The sequence below is a fragment of the Malus domestica genome, chromosome 14 (assembly GCF_042453785.1).
Source record: "Malus domestica chromosome 14, GDT2T_hap1".
NCBI classification, from domain to species: domain Eukaryota; kingdom Viridiplantae; phylum Streptophyta; class Magnoliopsida; order Rosales; family Rosaceae; genus Malus; species Malus domestica.
In genome coordinates, this window is record NC_091674.1 from 3,380,193 (window position 1) to 3,397,351 (window position 17,159).

Consider the following 17,159-nt stretch of genomic DNA (forward strand, 5'->3'; position numbering starts at 1 on the left):
TAGAGATACTACTTGTTGGGGAAGGTGACTTCTCGTTTTCCGCTTGCTTGGCTCGAGCTTTTGGGTCTACTATTAACATGGTAGCCACTTCTCTTGAATCCCAACGTACATTTTTCAATGGGCTCTTTACTAGTGAAATTTTGGAGTAGTTGGTCATCTTTGGAAGAACTGAGGAGAATAAAGTGTTTGGTTCTGGATAGAGTTTTTACAACAACAATTTCTGTTTTGTTCGGTTTGAGTATGGCACTTTTTGCAACATGGTACAAGAGTTTTCTATAGGCAACACTGGTTGGCAAAGGAGTATGGTGAACTAGTGTTCGGAGGATCAAATCTACGTTATGAGAAATTGTACGTCCTCAGGAAATCACTGCTTGCTTATCGAGACAACAAATGTGTGGTCGATATCGAGGGCGGCCGATCGATAACTTATTCGTTGTGTTCGTTAAGCAAGTGGGCAGGAAGATCCGTCTTCAGTAGTTGTTACAGAGTTGTTATTCTTGGGACTCGATCCAAAGACACATCTATTCTCGGAGCTCATGAAGTACGTATTCTTGGGCGAGACCCTCTCTCATTTTTCAGTTTTGGTTTTCAGTATAAGTACTTTAACTTCCTTTACTTTAGTTATTTGTTTTAGACGTTACAAATGTTTTGGGGGAAAGTATTTCTATTTTCGGTTTTAAGTTCAGGACGAGTTTTCAACCTATATGTTAGTACATATCTATTTTGATGTTATCGTATTTTGTGTACTTACTATTAACCTTAAGCTATTTTATGTTTTTGACTTTATATCTTTATAAAGTATGTTTCTACTTTTACACTAATGGGGAAGAAAGTAAGAGCTTAGAGGCATAAAAGAGAATTTTACAACCCGCTAGCAACGGTGTGGCGTATTCTCTTTGATGCACCCACTCTGACTTGATTTCTCTTTATACATATATTCTTCTTACTATTTTCCAGTATTTCAATTTAGTGGACGAAATTCTTTTAAGGGGGTAGATTGTTATACCCACCCCTAATTTAAATTGTATTTTCACTAAGTTTGAGTTTGTCTTGCTTTTAAAATTGGTTTTGGGTCTTAAATGGTATGTTCAAGAGCTCACCCCTTGTTTTGTCCCCCGGTTCCCTTTCCATTTTCTTATATTTTTTTTTAAAAGTTTTTTTTTTCTCTCTCTCTCTCTCTCTCTTGGTCTCTCTCTCGGTCTCACTCTCACTTTTTCCCTCTCTCACTCTCTTCATTTTCTTTTTTTTCCCCTAAGTCTCTCTGTGTGCTCTCTCCTCCTCCCCAAGTACCACACATACGCACACCCAAGCACATGCAAAATAACACGACGGCACCACCCTTCGATTCCACTCTCTTTCCTTCTCACCACAATGCAAATATTCCCCAACGTTTTATCGTCGTTTTCAACGAAGGTAGGTCAAAACACCCATCTTTCTCCCTAGTAGTCTAGAAGGATTCATTGTTGCTAAAATGTGATTTTGGTGAAGGTTTGGACATGAAAACACGTCGGGGAGACTTCCCCAGACTTCCGGCTAGGAAACCGTCACTTTCAAGGCAATTTACGGCCAAACCACGGGGCGTTGGCCAGCATGCAAGGTATCAATTTCTTCGTCTCACTGAGTACTACAACTTTCCGTTTCGTTTCACCCAATTTGGTTGAATATTGAAGAAGTTATATCCATTTGAATCTTACTCAGTTTCCAATGACCTCCGAGGATTTCGAGGCGTATTTCGGCCAAAACATGGCAAGTTAGACATCGTGTAGGTTCCATTCTCTTCATCTCTTCTATGGCTACGATTTCTGTTTTTAAATCACTTGATTTCGTTGAGTATTGACAAAGTTATGAACGTTTAAAGTTATGCAAGTTTCCGGCCGAATTCCGGCCTTCTTCTCTGGCGAGACCAAGAAACGAAGGCCTTCGGGCCTAAACCCATTCGAACTAGACCCTTTGGGCCGTGCTTAAACCCAACCCAACCCCTTTTATTTTATTTTGTTTCTATTCATTTTATTTTCATACCCAAAACAATTGGCCCGGGCTTTCAAGCCCAATACCTTTCAAACCCTTTTAGTTTTATTTATTTTGTTTTTGTTTTAAAACCCAAAGACCTTGGACCATTTCTGTTAGGGCCTTAAGCCCGTTAGCCACTAAACCCTTTAAACCTTTTAAACCCATACCCTTTTTAATTATTAAACCCCAAAGCCCTTTGAGACCAAAACCCTATACCCTTGTCGGCCCAAACCCTTTATGTGGAATATTCCGTCAAAGAATATTCTATTGATTTTTACGAAATTTATCCGGGACCTTTCTTAGGGTAATTCGACGTCCTGAATCTGTTTTCAACGTCCGTTTTCCCAAATTCAATTGTTATAATAGAGTTTTATTAATTGGACCTTTTATGTGCTTAGGGGCAATTGTTAGTGGCATTCCATCTTTACTAGCTTGCATGAGAAATTGTTAGTGGCATCTAATTAGACCTTTTATGTGCTTAGGGGCAATTGTTATACCATCTGATCGTAGTACTAAGTGGTGTATAAATTATATACAATTAGATGTATGATTTAATTATGCGTGCTTAGATCCACTTGATAATTGTATTCTTTACTTGTAAGAGAAAAGTAATAAATTTGAATTTGATGGATGAAGACCGTTTAGATATCCTATAGCAAATAATGAGACAAATCACCACCGAGAACCTCTTCATTCCGCTGCTCAACTTGTCCACTGTCAATAATTTGGGATTTTTTTTTATAGTTTTAATCATTCTTCTCCTCTCAATTGATGTTACTTCCTATTATGTTTTGCACAGGAATTAAATTGTGTGTTTGTATAAGATATAAACTATGGTGAGGATCAAATTTATGACAGAGATGGACTAGTCTGATGAATTCTTTGTTGGTTTTAATTTTCTTCAGTTGGTGGTGAGTTGAGAGAGAACATTGGTGCTTGGTTACAAGATTAAGGGTGTCTACAAGAATAATGAGTGTTTAAAAGTACGCGTTTTATATTTATTGAGCCACATAGTTTGGTGAGTAAAATGAGTATTGACTCAACATTGTATTGTAATGATGACTTTTAGAATTTTCCTCAAATATCATCCTTAAAAAAATCACTAAAATTGGACACAATATTACCATTGGATTGTAAGGGACATTTGAAGTACCGAATTTGTCAATTTTCTTCACTATAATTGGATATCTTAATAGTTTCATATTTGTTTAATTTTTTGTAAAAATGAATTGTAAATGATGGCTTGAAGTATAAATAAGTGAGCCACACAAAGCTCCCCATGCATACACTAGAAGATGTCCATCTCATTTTTTAAGGAAAATGATTTTTAAGGGATTACATCAAACACAATGCTAAGAAGTTATATACACGTTAATCCCCGGGATTAGACGTGAGCAGCCAAAGTTGACAAAAAGTGAGCAGCCAAAGACATGGCACTTTTTGACAAAGTTGATAAAGACAAACACCTTTTGACAAAGTTGATAAAGCCAAAGTTGATAAAGACATGATTTCTGATTTTATGTCTGTCTAGGATTTGTAACTCCAATAACCCATCTTTAATCAAGAAATTTCTCTCTTAACAAAGGAAAATGATTTTTGCGCTCCATGTTTCTCTTTGTGCTGCAACTTCTCTTTTAGCGGTTAAATTGAACAAATTCAAGCAAAATTAGGGGCCCAAAACAAAGAAATGACTCGGAAGAAAAAGAAACAAAAAGGGGTGGGCGGGTGGAGAACGCGAAAATCGTTTCCCTTATTTAATAATATCTCATTACATTACCAACATTTCTTGAACTGGAAATATTCAAAAACTTACTACCTTCAACACTAGGCTAAACATACAGTCATAATACAAGAACCTTCACCTTCGTCATCTCATCCGCATGACTTTTAGTTGCACAGTTGCTGACTTCGGCTTGAAATGCACTTTGGACATCGGAGCATGACCATGAACCCGAACCCGAACCGGACGTAGTCTCCTGGTGGTTAATACCTTTTGATGGACCTCCGATAAGGCGCTAGAGGAACTGCGGGACTGGAGGAACACCGATGTCTGAAACTCACTCAAGAATTTGAATCACCTGCCTCATTGTTGGCATATCCTTCTCATCTTCTTGAATGCACCAACAAGCCACTTTGCACGCTCTACTTAGTTCATCTATGTTAGCTTTGCCTTCCAACCTGCAATCCAATAAGATGATAACATCTTCCCCTTTATTAACTGCATTCGCGAGCTGGATAGGACGAAAGTTTTCTACCCCGTCATCTAACCCTTCTTTGTTTCTCCTCCCTGATATGACCTCAATCAGCAACATGCCATAGCTAAACACATCGGGTTTTGGTGTGATGGCTTCACCCGAAAACCATTCTGGTGCGAGATAACCCACAGTTCCTCTCATGGTTGTCAAAACACGGTTGTGGTGTCTCCCCAAGAGTTTTGCAAGACCAAGGTCTGCCAATTTCGGACTGTATTTGTTCGTGGCTAGAATTTCCGTCAGGGATATCTCCTAGCCGACGAGCACACAGCTCCCCGAGAGGTTGGCACCAGTTGATGCTTTATGTCGGGCTTCTGCTTCACTGGCGGGCTTGTCGGGCAAGGTTGAAAGAGAAGGACAGAGTTAACTTTGAAAGGTGCCTTTGTGGGGCCTTAGGTGTAGGCCTTGAGGCTCACAATCAAGATTAACTTTTAAGTGCTCAGGCATGCCACTGCCATCTTTAGCATGGCAGATGTAAAATGGATGTTGAGGTTTAGTTGCACATATACTCGAGAGGCCGTGTTAGTTATGACAGGTGCCTTTGTGGGGCCTTAGGTGTAGGCCTTGAGGCTTCCGATCAAGAACTAACCTAGTACTCGAATATATGATGTCTGTTTTATTGTTTGCAGAAATGTTATAACCATTATACTTCTGATTATCCGAGCCCGCAGAGCAGAATGAACCCAAATAGGTGCCTTTGTAGGGCCTTAGATATAGGCCTTGAGGCTTCCCATCAGAATCCCTTATATACTCAAACATTCTACTATAATCATAATATAATAGAAATAAAACTAAGAAATAGATCGATTACTTGCGCCCCAAGTAACTTCAGACTTCTTGTTATCAAAGCTTGTCGTTGATGGGTTAAGTCCACATAAGGTTCTTTTTTATGCCTTGAGGCCAAGGACTTTTAAATGATCAATCTTACATGCCTGAGAGCTTAGAACTTAGATCTGGTTTGAACTATGAAGACATATTCAAATTGGATTTAAGAGCTGAGAGAGTCTTTTAATAGTCATCTTACTAGAAATAACTTGAATACAACTTGAAGTATACAACATATTGCTAGGCTAATGAATGAAAAGACAAAAACAAAGAGGGTCGGGCAAGGCTGATCGTCTTGCAACTTCCTATCTTTGTGGTTTATCAAGGGGTTTGAGAGCTTTTAGAAAGGGGGGGTAAGGAAATGAGTTTACAGAAAGAAATCGATACTACAGCAAGCTTAGGACAAGGTAGTAGAGCTATTACAAAGGCTTTTGGTGAGGGTTTATCCCAAAAGGGATGAAGGTTTGGGCTGACTATAGCTTCGTTTGAAGGCAAATCTGGCTTTGAGCAGAGTTTGTGCTTGTATTTGTTTGTTTGATTGAGTGTCTATCTCTGATTTCTCTTTCTTCTTTTATAGACACTTCAGTTTGGCCTCATGTAGCAACAATTTTTCCCGAATGCAGCTTGAAGGGTGATGACTCATCAACTATTTACTTGTACTGCCATTGTAAAGTACTTTTGGGCTGATTAGCTGGCTGGTCTATACCACTTAGTCCCCAGGCAGGTGAGCAAGTGGTGCAAATGATCTGCACCTAGTCGGGAAAGGCCTTTTCTGCCTTCTGGGCTTCGGCTGGGCTTCGGCTTCTCTCCTCCTTTTGGGCCAACTCCCTTTTGAGCCCAAAGTTTAAGTTTTAATCCAAACAATGCCCCCTTCAATTGATATTCAGACTGGAATTCCAGGCGCCAATATTGATTGAATAGCTCTCCATTAAAACCCACATCTTTCTCTCAAGATTTGCACATCTTTTAAAAATAATCATCACCTTCCTACGATCACTTCACTAACCCACGAATCCTCTGTACTTTGCCATTCTCCTTCCAAACTTCATTAAATAGCTTCAGGATCCAACCAAATCCAACTATCTTATGAATCTAGTGAAGGAATCGCCATTTTGCGCCGTTTACTCAACGGACTGCATCGCCCTCGGGCAGGTTTGCATTCTGAGCTTTTCTTTGAAGTGCATGGGGTACAATCGTTGGGTCCCGCATGGATTTCTAATGTCCCTTCCGTGATAGAGAACAATATGCCCAGGGATAATTGGTTTTCCCCAAATCCCGTTTTGGCTAAGTCGGGCATTTCTTCATCCAAGTGGTCGTCATATCGTCGAGGCTTTCCTTTAATGAACGATCCGGCTTGGGCTCAGTGGATCAATGAACTAGAGCCAACTTTTAAGAAGAAATGGATGAATAATGGTATTTATGAATTGATAATGCTCTAAAAAACTACCATTATTCCCAAGCCCGAACTGCTTACTTCTTCTCTTCTTTTCTGGAATTCGGGCACAAACATTTTTGACTTCCGTATGGGTCCTATGTCTCCGACTATTCTTGATATGGCCCAGGTCTTCGGGCTAAGGCCATCGGGCAGGATAGTAGATGTTACTCAAGACTGGGCTCTCCCCTCAATTGCTGAAAGCTCAGGGTCATCTGCCTCTCTTCTTTCCTTGGAATATAATTCTGCAACCTTCAAGAGTTACGGGACCTCATTCAAGGGCTTCATCCCTTTTGTAAAGGAAAATTTTAGAGCAGGGTCTTCGCATGTTGATAAAGATCAAGAACACATGTATTTCCTCATATACTGGCTCAACAAACATGTCTTCCCCAATAAGTCTAAAGGAGTGAAGGTTGAATGGATCCCCTTGGTGGAAGCTCTACATAACATTGATGATGTAGCAACAAGTCCATTCCTTCTTTCTCATCTTTACCATCTTCTTTTCAAAATGACTCAAGGTGAGCCATTTGAGACTAACCTGAATGGACCCATATGGATGATACAAACATGGCTTCAATGGTACTTTCCAGAGTTTCGGGCTGCGAACTTAAAGTTCCCAGAAGGTATGGCATCTGCCCAAATCCTAGCTGAAGCTGCTCCTATCGATCACTCCACCTTCTCCTGCTTTTACTTCTTCAAGGTTTGTAGGACTCGATCAGACCTGGAATAGGGTGCGTCGGTCTTGAGGAGATATCCTTGGTTCTTTGATCAGGCCTTTCAAGATGCTCCTAGGGAAGATGTCACCCCCTTTTGCAGGGAAAAATTTATCAGTTGCATTCAACCGAGAAACATGGCATGGAGAGTTCGGGGCAGTCGATATGATCGAGGGTTGGAAGTGTATCACCCTAACTTTTGCAGCAGGTAGTTAGGTTTTAGGCAAGCCATTCCCATCCCTTTCTTCGACTCTGTCCATTGTGGCACTTCCTTTCGATTGTCATCTCCTTCCGATGTGACGTTTCGAGCTGCCCGACGTAGTCTTGAAGTCATGAGTTAGGTTGCTCGAAAGTCCATCATTCTTAATTTTGAATGCACTTCACTCTTCTCTTCTTGATGGGAAGACAAATGGGCCAAGAAATATGGAGAAGACTTGAGAGAGACTCATGATCGTCTTTTCAGTCAACTTTCTCTCAAATCATACCCTAGTTCGGGCGAACTTGAAAATTGGAAGAAGATGATCCATGAGAAGAATCGATTACTTCTGATAGGTATTTCTTCTTCTTATCTTGATTCTGTATCCCTTCTTCTGAAGCTCTTTAACTTTTACCTTACTTAATCCTGCAGCCCAAGTGAATGTTGAATCGGTACCTATTGAGTCCGAGGATGACTCAGCTGACGTAGCAGTTCTTCATGGAGCTACGGCAGAGGCTAAAAGACGAGAAGGTGGAAAAGGTGGGGATGTTTCTGAAGATTCAGGGGTTGAAAAAGAAGCGCCTGAAGTCATCACCCAAGTGTCTAAGCGAAGGAAAGCAGTTGTGATTGAGACCTCAGATTCTGATCTTGCATCCCCACCCAAGACTAAACGACCAATTCCTACTAGAAAGAGTAAGAGAACAAAAACCGTCCAAACTCACAAGTCTTCAACCTCATTTGCTCCAGTTTCTGAGGCAGGCAGAAAGAAGCAAAAGTCTTCAAGTGAGTTTTGTTCTTCTTTATCAGATCGCCACCCTTTCTCTTTATCTAATTACCCTTGCTTTCCTTGAAAACAGGACCTCAAACATCTAATAAACCAACCATTGCTTCTAAGGAGTAACCATTAGGAGCTGAAATGCGCAAAAAGGCTGAAGAATTGCAAAATATTACCCTCAAAGAACTTGAGGTATAGTTTATGTTTATGTCTATATAATCTTTCCTGCTTCCACAAAAACCTGAGCATGATTTACTTGAAGCAGGCTGCAAGAGAGGAAAAGCTCCGTCTGCCCTAGGTCTCTTCGCCGCTTGCCCGAGAAACAAGTCTCTCTCCTCCCCGAGTTAATCCTTTAGAGGTGCATTCCCTTCTTTCTCGATCCTTGGGCAATTTTATAGTTTCTGGAGCTAATGCCTAAACTTTTCTCTTCTTCTATCTTTCTCCAGGTCGAGGTATCTACCCCTTTGCCTAGTCAAGGTTCTCCTTTGATTTCTCCTTCTGCCCTGGAGGCAACTCCATCTTCTCAATTTGATCCATCCACCGGAGTTATGTTGCACTTTGTGGATGAGGACAGTAATTTGGTGAGTAACTATCCTTACATTGACTTTTTGCGCATTGCTTCCATATCAACTCTTATTCATATTTCTTGCAGCCTTCTTCATTACATGAAGCACCCCAACCGTCAGTGGCAATATGTGATGAACCCATAGTCCTTGAGATTCCTGTGACCTCAAGGGTAGCGGTATTGCAGGTGTTTGCTTGCCCGACGGTTACTACCTATAAACCTCCTTCTTCTCGGGGTCAAACTCAGGTATGAAGGTATTTTCTTCCTGTTTTTGTCTTACAATCTGCTTACTAACAATTTTTATTATTCCTGGATACTTCTAAGGCATTGGCGAAGGTTCAGGCACATCTTTTTCTTCCCCTGTTAGTGGTACAAAGTCTTTCCCTCAACCAGGAATCGGCACTCTTCCTTATGATGCCCTAGGGCTTAGTCAGGTATATCTCTTCTTCCCAAAGTTTCCCTTTGCTCCAAACTATATTGTTTTCTTAATTTGGTCTTCTTTGGTCCTTGCAGCAAGTTCTGGAAGAAGCCTCTCCTCCTCGTTTGGTTCATAAGTCAAAGCTCCCCCGACCTCATTTAACTATTGGACGTGCCGGGATTTCCTATCCTGGAATTGAGAAGACCGGGAAAACAGAAACTGCCCCATCAGTAGATACTACTTCATTAGAGGAAACGAGAGTGCAAAATCCCCCTCCTGCTTTTCCATTTTCAAAAACTGCTAAGTTGCCCAAACTTTTTAAATAATTCAGGCAACTTGAGGCAAGGCTGAAATCTTCAAAGCATCCTGCCGTATCTTCTGGTTTTCAAGAGCAGCAACGAGCTTTCCAAGAATGGGCTAGGAAGGACTTCTCAGCTTCGTTCAGCCTCAAGGCTCTTCATGATATAGAGAAAGTTACAATGGAGCTGCTCAAAACCGGTCAGCTATCCAAAACTCAACATGATTCATTTCTCTCTTTCTTTGAAAACCTGAGGGCTCTCCGGGATTAACATAAGAGAGCTGAAAGACAAGCCAATCGTGTAAGATGTTTCCAGGAGCTAGAGGAACAACTGGTTGTTCTCAAAGCTGAGCAAGCAACTCTTCTTGTCACATTCGAAAAGCAAATCAACGAAGTGAAGAAGTCAAACTCGGATTTAGAGCATACTAGGTCTCAACTTGTAAATAGCCATATTGTTTTAGCCGAACTTAATAGGATCTTTGCCATCATGCAAACATATCATTCTCGAATAATCACTCTGAGTAGAGATGTAAAATTACTAGACTAGAATGTATTTGTAACCCTTCTTTTAGCAAGATGAACATGTATTTGTCTTTTGCTTGCTTCGCTTCTGGCTTTGGTCTGAACTTATTTCGAGCAACTCGTTGCCCCTTTATCTATCTTCTTCTTTCTTCTGCTCCCCTTACTAATACCAAGTCGGGTTTCCCCCAATTAGATTGGTCGTGTTGATAGGGGCTTCCGGGAAAAGATTGATATCAACCATCATACTAGCTTGGGGCTTGTCAAGCAACAACTTTCCCTTCACTATAAGGTCCTGTATCCAATCTCTGAACTGGACACAATTGGTTATAGAATGGTTGAAGGTATAGTGTAACTTACAATACTTCTTCCCCCTCAGCTCTTCTGGTTTGGGCATCTTTTTAGTATTGTCGGGCAAAATTACTCATGCCCGCACCAGTTCTTCATAAATCTCGGGTGCCTTGGCCAGATCGAACGAATAACTCTGGTATTTGGAAGGTTTCATAGGGACGAAGCCTCCATCGTTCATCATAATTTTCTGGTCTTTGATGGGTTGAACTAATCCTTTCACCATCAATGGTTTGAAATGCGTGGTCATCTCAGCAGCACACATCTCAACTTCCTCTTTGTCATGTCCATCCTCCTGCTCTGGCCCGATTTGTCCTACCTCCACACGATGAATTGCAGCTTTGTTTTTGTAGAAGGGATGAGTTTTGGAAGTATACTTCACCTGCTGTTCTTCTAGCAACAGCCTCTCATACTTTGTGGCAGCAATTACCAATTCCTGTAGCTCGTTAAATTGTGTATTGTAAAATCTTTTCCTCAAAGGTAATCTCAAAGCCCTTTGAGCAATTGATATGAGTTGAGCTTGGTTAACAGGGAATTGGCATCTCATCCTTGTCTTCTTGAACCTCATCATGAAGTCCTCTGTGGACTCATGTTTATATTGTTTGACTTCAACCAGATCATTAATAGTCATTTCTGGTTCTATTCTGAAAAATTGTTCATGGAAGGCCATCTCCATCTGCCCCTAGTTAGCAATAAAGTTATGGGGTAATAGAGAATACCATTGAGATGCTAGCCCCGCCAATGAATTCCCAAACAACCTTAACTTGTAGTTTGGGTTGTCTTCATATGCCACACAATGATTGGAGAATTTGAAAATGTGGTATCTGGAAGACACACTGTTATCTTCACCTGTGAATGTTGGGAATGCGGGCATCTTGAAGTTGAAAGGAAATGGATTTTGCTCATCAATGTATTCAGGATAAGGCTTTTGATAAGTAACCTTGAACACTAGACGAGCCCATGGTTGAGCATTTTGAACCACCACCCTCTTTAATTCAGCCAACTTATCCCTTAGCTGTTGAGTAGCTGTATTATTATTCTGGAAGAGAATGGCAGACTCGTTCTTCAGGCTTCAGTCATTGCCTGTGAATGCTTCTTTCTTTGATTCAGGCTTTCTCCAGTTGGCTCCCTCTCCCTTATAAGCCAATGGGGGTGGCCTATAAGGAAGAGGTTTATCCGAAACTGCAGAACTTTCTTTTTGGTTGGACTCTCCTGTTGTTATGGGCATCCCATATTTCATCCTTTCTTGCTCGCTTTGCTTTCTATTATTAAATGATAATAATGGGAAGCTAGGAAATTCCTTCTCCAGAACTGGTTCTATCACGGGTTGACTTCCTTCAGGAACTACTTTATTTTTTCCCCTATCATTTTCTTCTTCTAACAATAGAAATAGGGGAATAACTGGTTCGCTTCTGATGGTAACCTGGCCTATCCCACTTCCCTGAGCGCCTTTTGGAGTGGAAAACTCCAAATCTAGCCTTCTCTGTAAATTCCCTGTTAAGGTACACAGTCTACTGACTTCCCCCTTGGTTTCCAAATAGATTTTTTCCATACTTCTTAATACTTGTATCATAGTAGCTTATAATTCCTCATTAGTTCCTCTCCATTTCAACTTTCCGGATGAAGATGGGCTTTCCAGGACCACCTGTCCTGATGGGGAAGGAGGATTTCCTGGTTGATCTGCCATTTGTAGCAAAGGTTAAGAAGAACCGTCATTCATATTTTTTTTTCTGCAAAGTTTATGGCTTTTCTTCTTGAACATGCAAGATCAACATAAATGAGATCCCACTGGGCGTGCCAAAACTATGTTCATGGCTAGAATTTTTGTCGAGGATATCTCCTAGCCGACGAGCACACAGCTCCCCGAGAGGTTGGCGTCGGTTGATGCTTTCTGTCGGGCTTCTGCTTCACTGGCGGGCTTGTCGGGCAAGGCTGAAAGAGAAGGACAGAGTTAACTTTGAAAGGTACCTTTGTGGGGCCTTAGGTGTAGGCCTTGAGGCTCACAATCAAGATTAACTTTTAAATGCTCAGGCGTGCCACTGCCATCTTTAGCATGGCAAATGTAAAATGGATGTTGAGGTTTAGTTGCACATATACTCGAAAGGCCATGTTAGTTATGACAGGTGCCTTTGTAGGGCCTTAGGTGTAGGCCTTGAGGCTTCCGATCAAGAACTAACCCAGTACTCGAATATATGATGTCTGTTTTATTGTTTGCAGAAATGTTATAACCATTATACTTCTGATTATCCGAGCCCGCAGAGCAGAATGAACCCAAATAGGTGCCTTTGTAGGGCCTTAGATATAGGCCTTGAGGCTTCCCATCAGAATCCCTTCTATACTCAAACATTCTACTATAATCATAATATAATAGAAATAAAACTAAGAAATAGATCGATTACTTGCGCCCCAAGTAACTTCAGACTTCTTGTTATCAAAGCTTGTCGTGGATGGGTTAAGTCCACATAAGGTTCTTTTTTATGCCTTGAGGCCAAGAACTTTTAAATGATCAATCTTACATGCCCGAGAGCTTAGAACTTAGATCTGGTTTGAACTATGAAGACATATTCAAATCGGATTCAAGAGCTGAGAGAGTCTTTTAATAGTCATCTTACTAGAAATAACTTGAATACAACTTAAAGTATACAACATATTGCTAGGCTAATGAATGAAAAGACAAAAACAAAAAGGGTCGGGCAAGGCTGATCGTCTTGCAACTTCCTATCTTTGTGGTTTATCAAGGGGTTTGAGAGCTTTTAGAAAGGGGGGGGTAAGGAGATGAGTTTACAAAAAGAAATCGATACTACAGCAAGCTTAGGACAAGGTAGCAGAGCTATTACAAAGGCTTTTGGTGAGGGTTTATCCCAAAAGGGATGAAGGCTTGGGCTGACTACAGCTTCGTTTAAAGGCAAATCTGGCTTTGAGCAGAGTTTGTGCTTGTATTTGTTTGTTTGATTGAGTGTCTATCTCTGATTTCTCTTTCTTCTTTTATAGACACTTCAGTTTGGCCTCTTGTAGCAACAATCTTGCCCGAATGCAGCTTGAAGGGTTATGACTCATCAGCTATTTACTTGTATTGCCACTGTAAAGTACTTTTGGGCTGATTAGCTGGCTTACCACTTAGTCCCTAGGCAGGTGAGCAAGTGGTGCAAATGATCTGCACTTAGTCGGGAAAGGCCTTTTCTGCCTTCTGGGCTTCGGCTAGGCTTCGGCTTCTCTCCTCCTTTTGGGCCAACTCCCTTTTGAGCCCAAAGTTTAAGTTTTAATCCAAACAGTATTCTGAATCCAACAAGATGTTCTGCGGCTTAATATCGCAGTGTATTATGCAGTCTCTGCACTCTTCATGGAGGTAAGCCAATCCTCTGGCAGTCCCTACTGCAATGTGATATCTAGCCTTCCAATCTAACATTGTCGGGTTCTTTCCAAGTAGAAGAGATTGCAGAGAACGATTTGGCATGTAGTTATAAACCAAAAACCTCTTTGAAGCATTCACGAAGAATCCCCGCAAGCGAATAAGATTATTGTGTTGGATTACCGATAGTTCCCACTTCAACATGAAATTGTTTCTTTCCCTGGTCCATAAATTTCAGCTGTTTCACTGCTATGGTTGTTGAGTTAGGCAGCATCCCCTTAAATACAGAACCAAAGGCTCATTCCCCGAGTTTTTGGGAGAAGTTCTTTGTTGCTCTTCTTAAATCTCTATGCTTGTATAGCACCAAAGAATCATCAGTAGTCGCCAACGCTGCCGCTGACCATCTCCTTCTAAAAAATACCATGAGAGTGGCAGCACTTAAGATGGAAAAGAACCCTGCAAGTACTCCAAGTACAATCCAAGTAGTCTTTCTCTTCGTCTCACTTGTAGGATACACAAGCGGTATTTTCAATTCTATGCCGTCTGGATTATAGCTAGATTCGGATGTTCCCCGTATATTATATACATCCCCTATCCACGTGTAACACCGACCAATATCAAAAGAAATATAAAAAAAGGCAGTGCATGAGCACTTAATTAAGCATTCTAATCTGCATTGATCATTGCTTATATTCGAAATTGTCTGATACTTATTAGGATATCCATATGCAACATCAGTTATCAGCAAAAATGAGTAGCTTTCCCCAGGACTGCAGTGAAAAGGAGTTTTCCTCACACAACCATCTGAGAAGTCCTTTAGTCTCCAATTTTCCATGACTTTGGGTTCAAATCCTTCGGGGCAAACACAAGCAGGAGAACCGAACTGGTAGCAAAAACTAAAAGCATCGCACAACGCATCGACCTCACATTGGTTCACTGGTTCAACTGAAATCAAAGTCCATCCCCTAGAGCCTTGGTACATGGCATAAAATTTGAGCTGACTATTGATTTCAAGTGTGCCTCTAATAAAGGCACCACGATAGTCAGATAACTTAAAAGGTAATTCATCCAGCTCAAAAGAAGAATGATCAGGTGTATGATTTTTCACGTTTCTCCAGGATGTAAGAACTAGTTTTCTCTTGGTACGATTATTGTATCCAAGCTCAGCTCCCGGCAGCCAAGTATCCGATAGGTGATCGAAACTCTGCCATATAACAGATGAATCAAATGCATCTGTTATGCAAAGGTCCCACTGTCAAGAAGCTTTGCTACACTCGAATTAGAGACCTTTGATCTTGAATTAGTCAACCATATTGCAACTTCGGAGGGGCTACTTAAGATCAAGTTTCCATTTTCGACAAGTACTAATACTGAAAGTTTTGGTTCAGAAACAGGCTGTTGTCTGTTTGCAACCCAAACTACGGTCTTAATGGTTTGATTTTTGTACCAAATGTCTAGGTAATAGTTTCGAGAATTACCTGGTGTGAAGAAACCGAGCTCGAATGTTCCACTTGGAGAGGTCATTGTTTGTCCCCCGGAAAGAGATTGGCCTGGAAAGATGGTGTGAGATGCCGTGGAAATACAAGAAATGAAAGTACAGCATAACAAAAATCTCAACGTATAGCAGAGTAGAATCTTCGTATCCATCTCTTGATAAAATTGCAACAAAAGAGAGAGATTGCTGCTTGCAGAAGCCAAAACTGGCCCTTTATTTGAATGATTGGATCTTAACCAGATATGCTCCATCAAAATACAATAGCTTGACTTACAAGTCAACAAAGGACTTCACATCCACAATTTTTTTTTCTCTTTTTTTTTTTTTTTGGTGAGTAAAGTATGACTCAATTGCTTACATTCAACATCTTAATTAATTAAAATAAATTTTTTATACAATATATAATATTTATAAAATTAGTTCGACTGTGCTGTGAGAAAAATCATTTTTGAAAGTGTTGTGCGAGAAATGTTGGAGAACAATTCAAAAATAAATAAAAAATAACAAAACTCGAAATTGTAGAATATTTATTGATCAAAATACTTGTTTTGCATAATGAAATACAAAAATCAATACAAGAATATCAATGGTACTAACGTGATTACAGAAGGTAGAGGCTAGCGTAATAGCTATGTCTTTCGAACAGTATTTCCGTCCCACTCTTGTGCTTGTGGTTCAACAAAGTCTACTCGACCAGGATACAACTACCTAATTCTACAACCCGCACTGGATTCTAGAACTCTAGCGAATTTGCTTTATGTGTTTACTCTCTGGAAATTTCGTACAAAAGAAAGGAGGAAGAAAAGATGATCTAGAATGGAACTGAGGACTCCAGTTATATAGGCTCTTTCATACCTCTTCAAATATCTTTCGGATGTATCTGAAGCTATACAACTCTTTCCAAAGAGTTGTGTCTATTAATCAAAACGTTTTTAATTAATTTTAATTAAAAACTTAATTCGAAAATTAAAACTAATTGATCAGATTAATTTTAATTATTAGGCCCCAAGTGCCCTAAGGCCCAAGGCCCTTGTCTTGATTAATTAATATTAATTTATATTAATATTATGGTATAATCATCAAGCCTAATCCACACAATTGGTGGCCCAAACCTCAAACCCATTCCAAATGGTCAAACACCTAACTAATATTGTAGAGGACAAAACATATATAAAGGTCATTGGGAATCTTGTTTTTTCCAATGTGGGACAAGAGTCTCAAAACTCTAACAAGAAATTGGCTATGGAAAAAAAAAAATAGTTCGGCGTTTGGTAAACTACATTTTAAATTTGTTGCAAGTATAATCAACAGTTTTTTAGTATTTGATAACTTTTGTGAAAAGTGTTGTAAAATGTGTAGAATTGTTGTAAGCATAATTTACTGAATAATAATGGAGGCAGAGAGAGGGGGTGCGGCACATAGAGAAAGAAGAGAGAGATGTGTAATTGTGAGATGTGTTCTATTCCACCTCATTGTGCCTTTATTTATAGTAGTAGGAAATATTAATTCCTTACCTTTTTAGGATAATAGGATATTAACTACTAAAGGGAATATACAAGATATCACTAGATACACTAAAATTTACACAATCACATTCCTAATCTAATAGGATTGCAACACTCCCCCTTGAGTGTATAAATACTAAAGTAAATGGCGCATTAGGTCTTCAGCAATGAAGTAAGTAGAGTTGATGAAGTCGTCGACATAATGAGTGAATGCGAGTCTCAAATCAACGAAACAATGCATAAAAAGTAATACTCACAAAACCTCGCTATGGTAAAACCCAAGGTGGGAGAAAAACCCATAGACTAAGGAGAAAAGTGAGAAGTTGTATTAAGTCAAAACTATACGTCTTTTGGAAGCAAGTAGAAAAGCTCACAAGGAGGGTATGATCAGCCCAAGATGGGTGCCTCGTTAAAACCTAGTTAGGTAGCAAAAAATCAGTGGGAAAATGCTCCTAATAG

General features: G+C 40.1%; 1 pseudogene; it reads right to left on the reverse strand.

The window, feature by feature from the left end:
- Positions 1–4,025: 4,025 nt before the first annotated feature.
- Positions 4,026–15,352, reverse strand: LOC103454118 (G-type lectin S-receptor-like serine/threonine-protein kinase At2g19130; annotated as a pseudogene).
- Between the last annotated feature and the right edge of the window lie 1,807 nt (positions 15,353–17,159).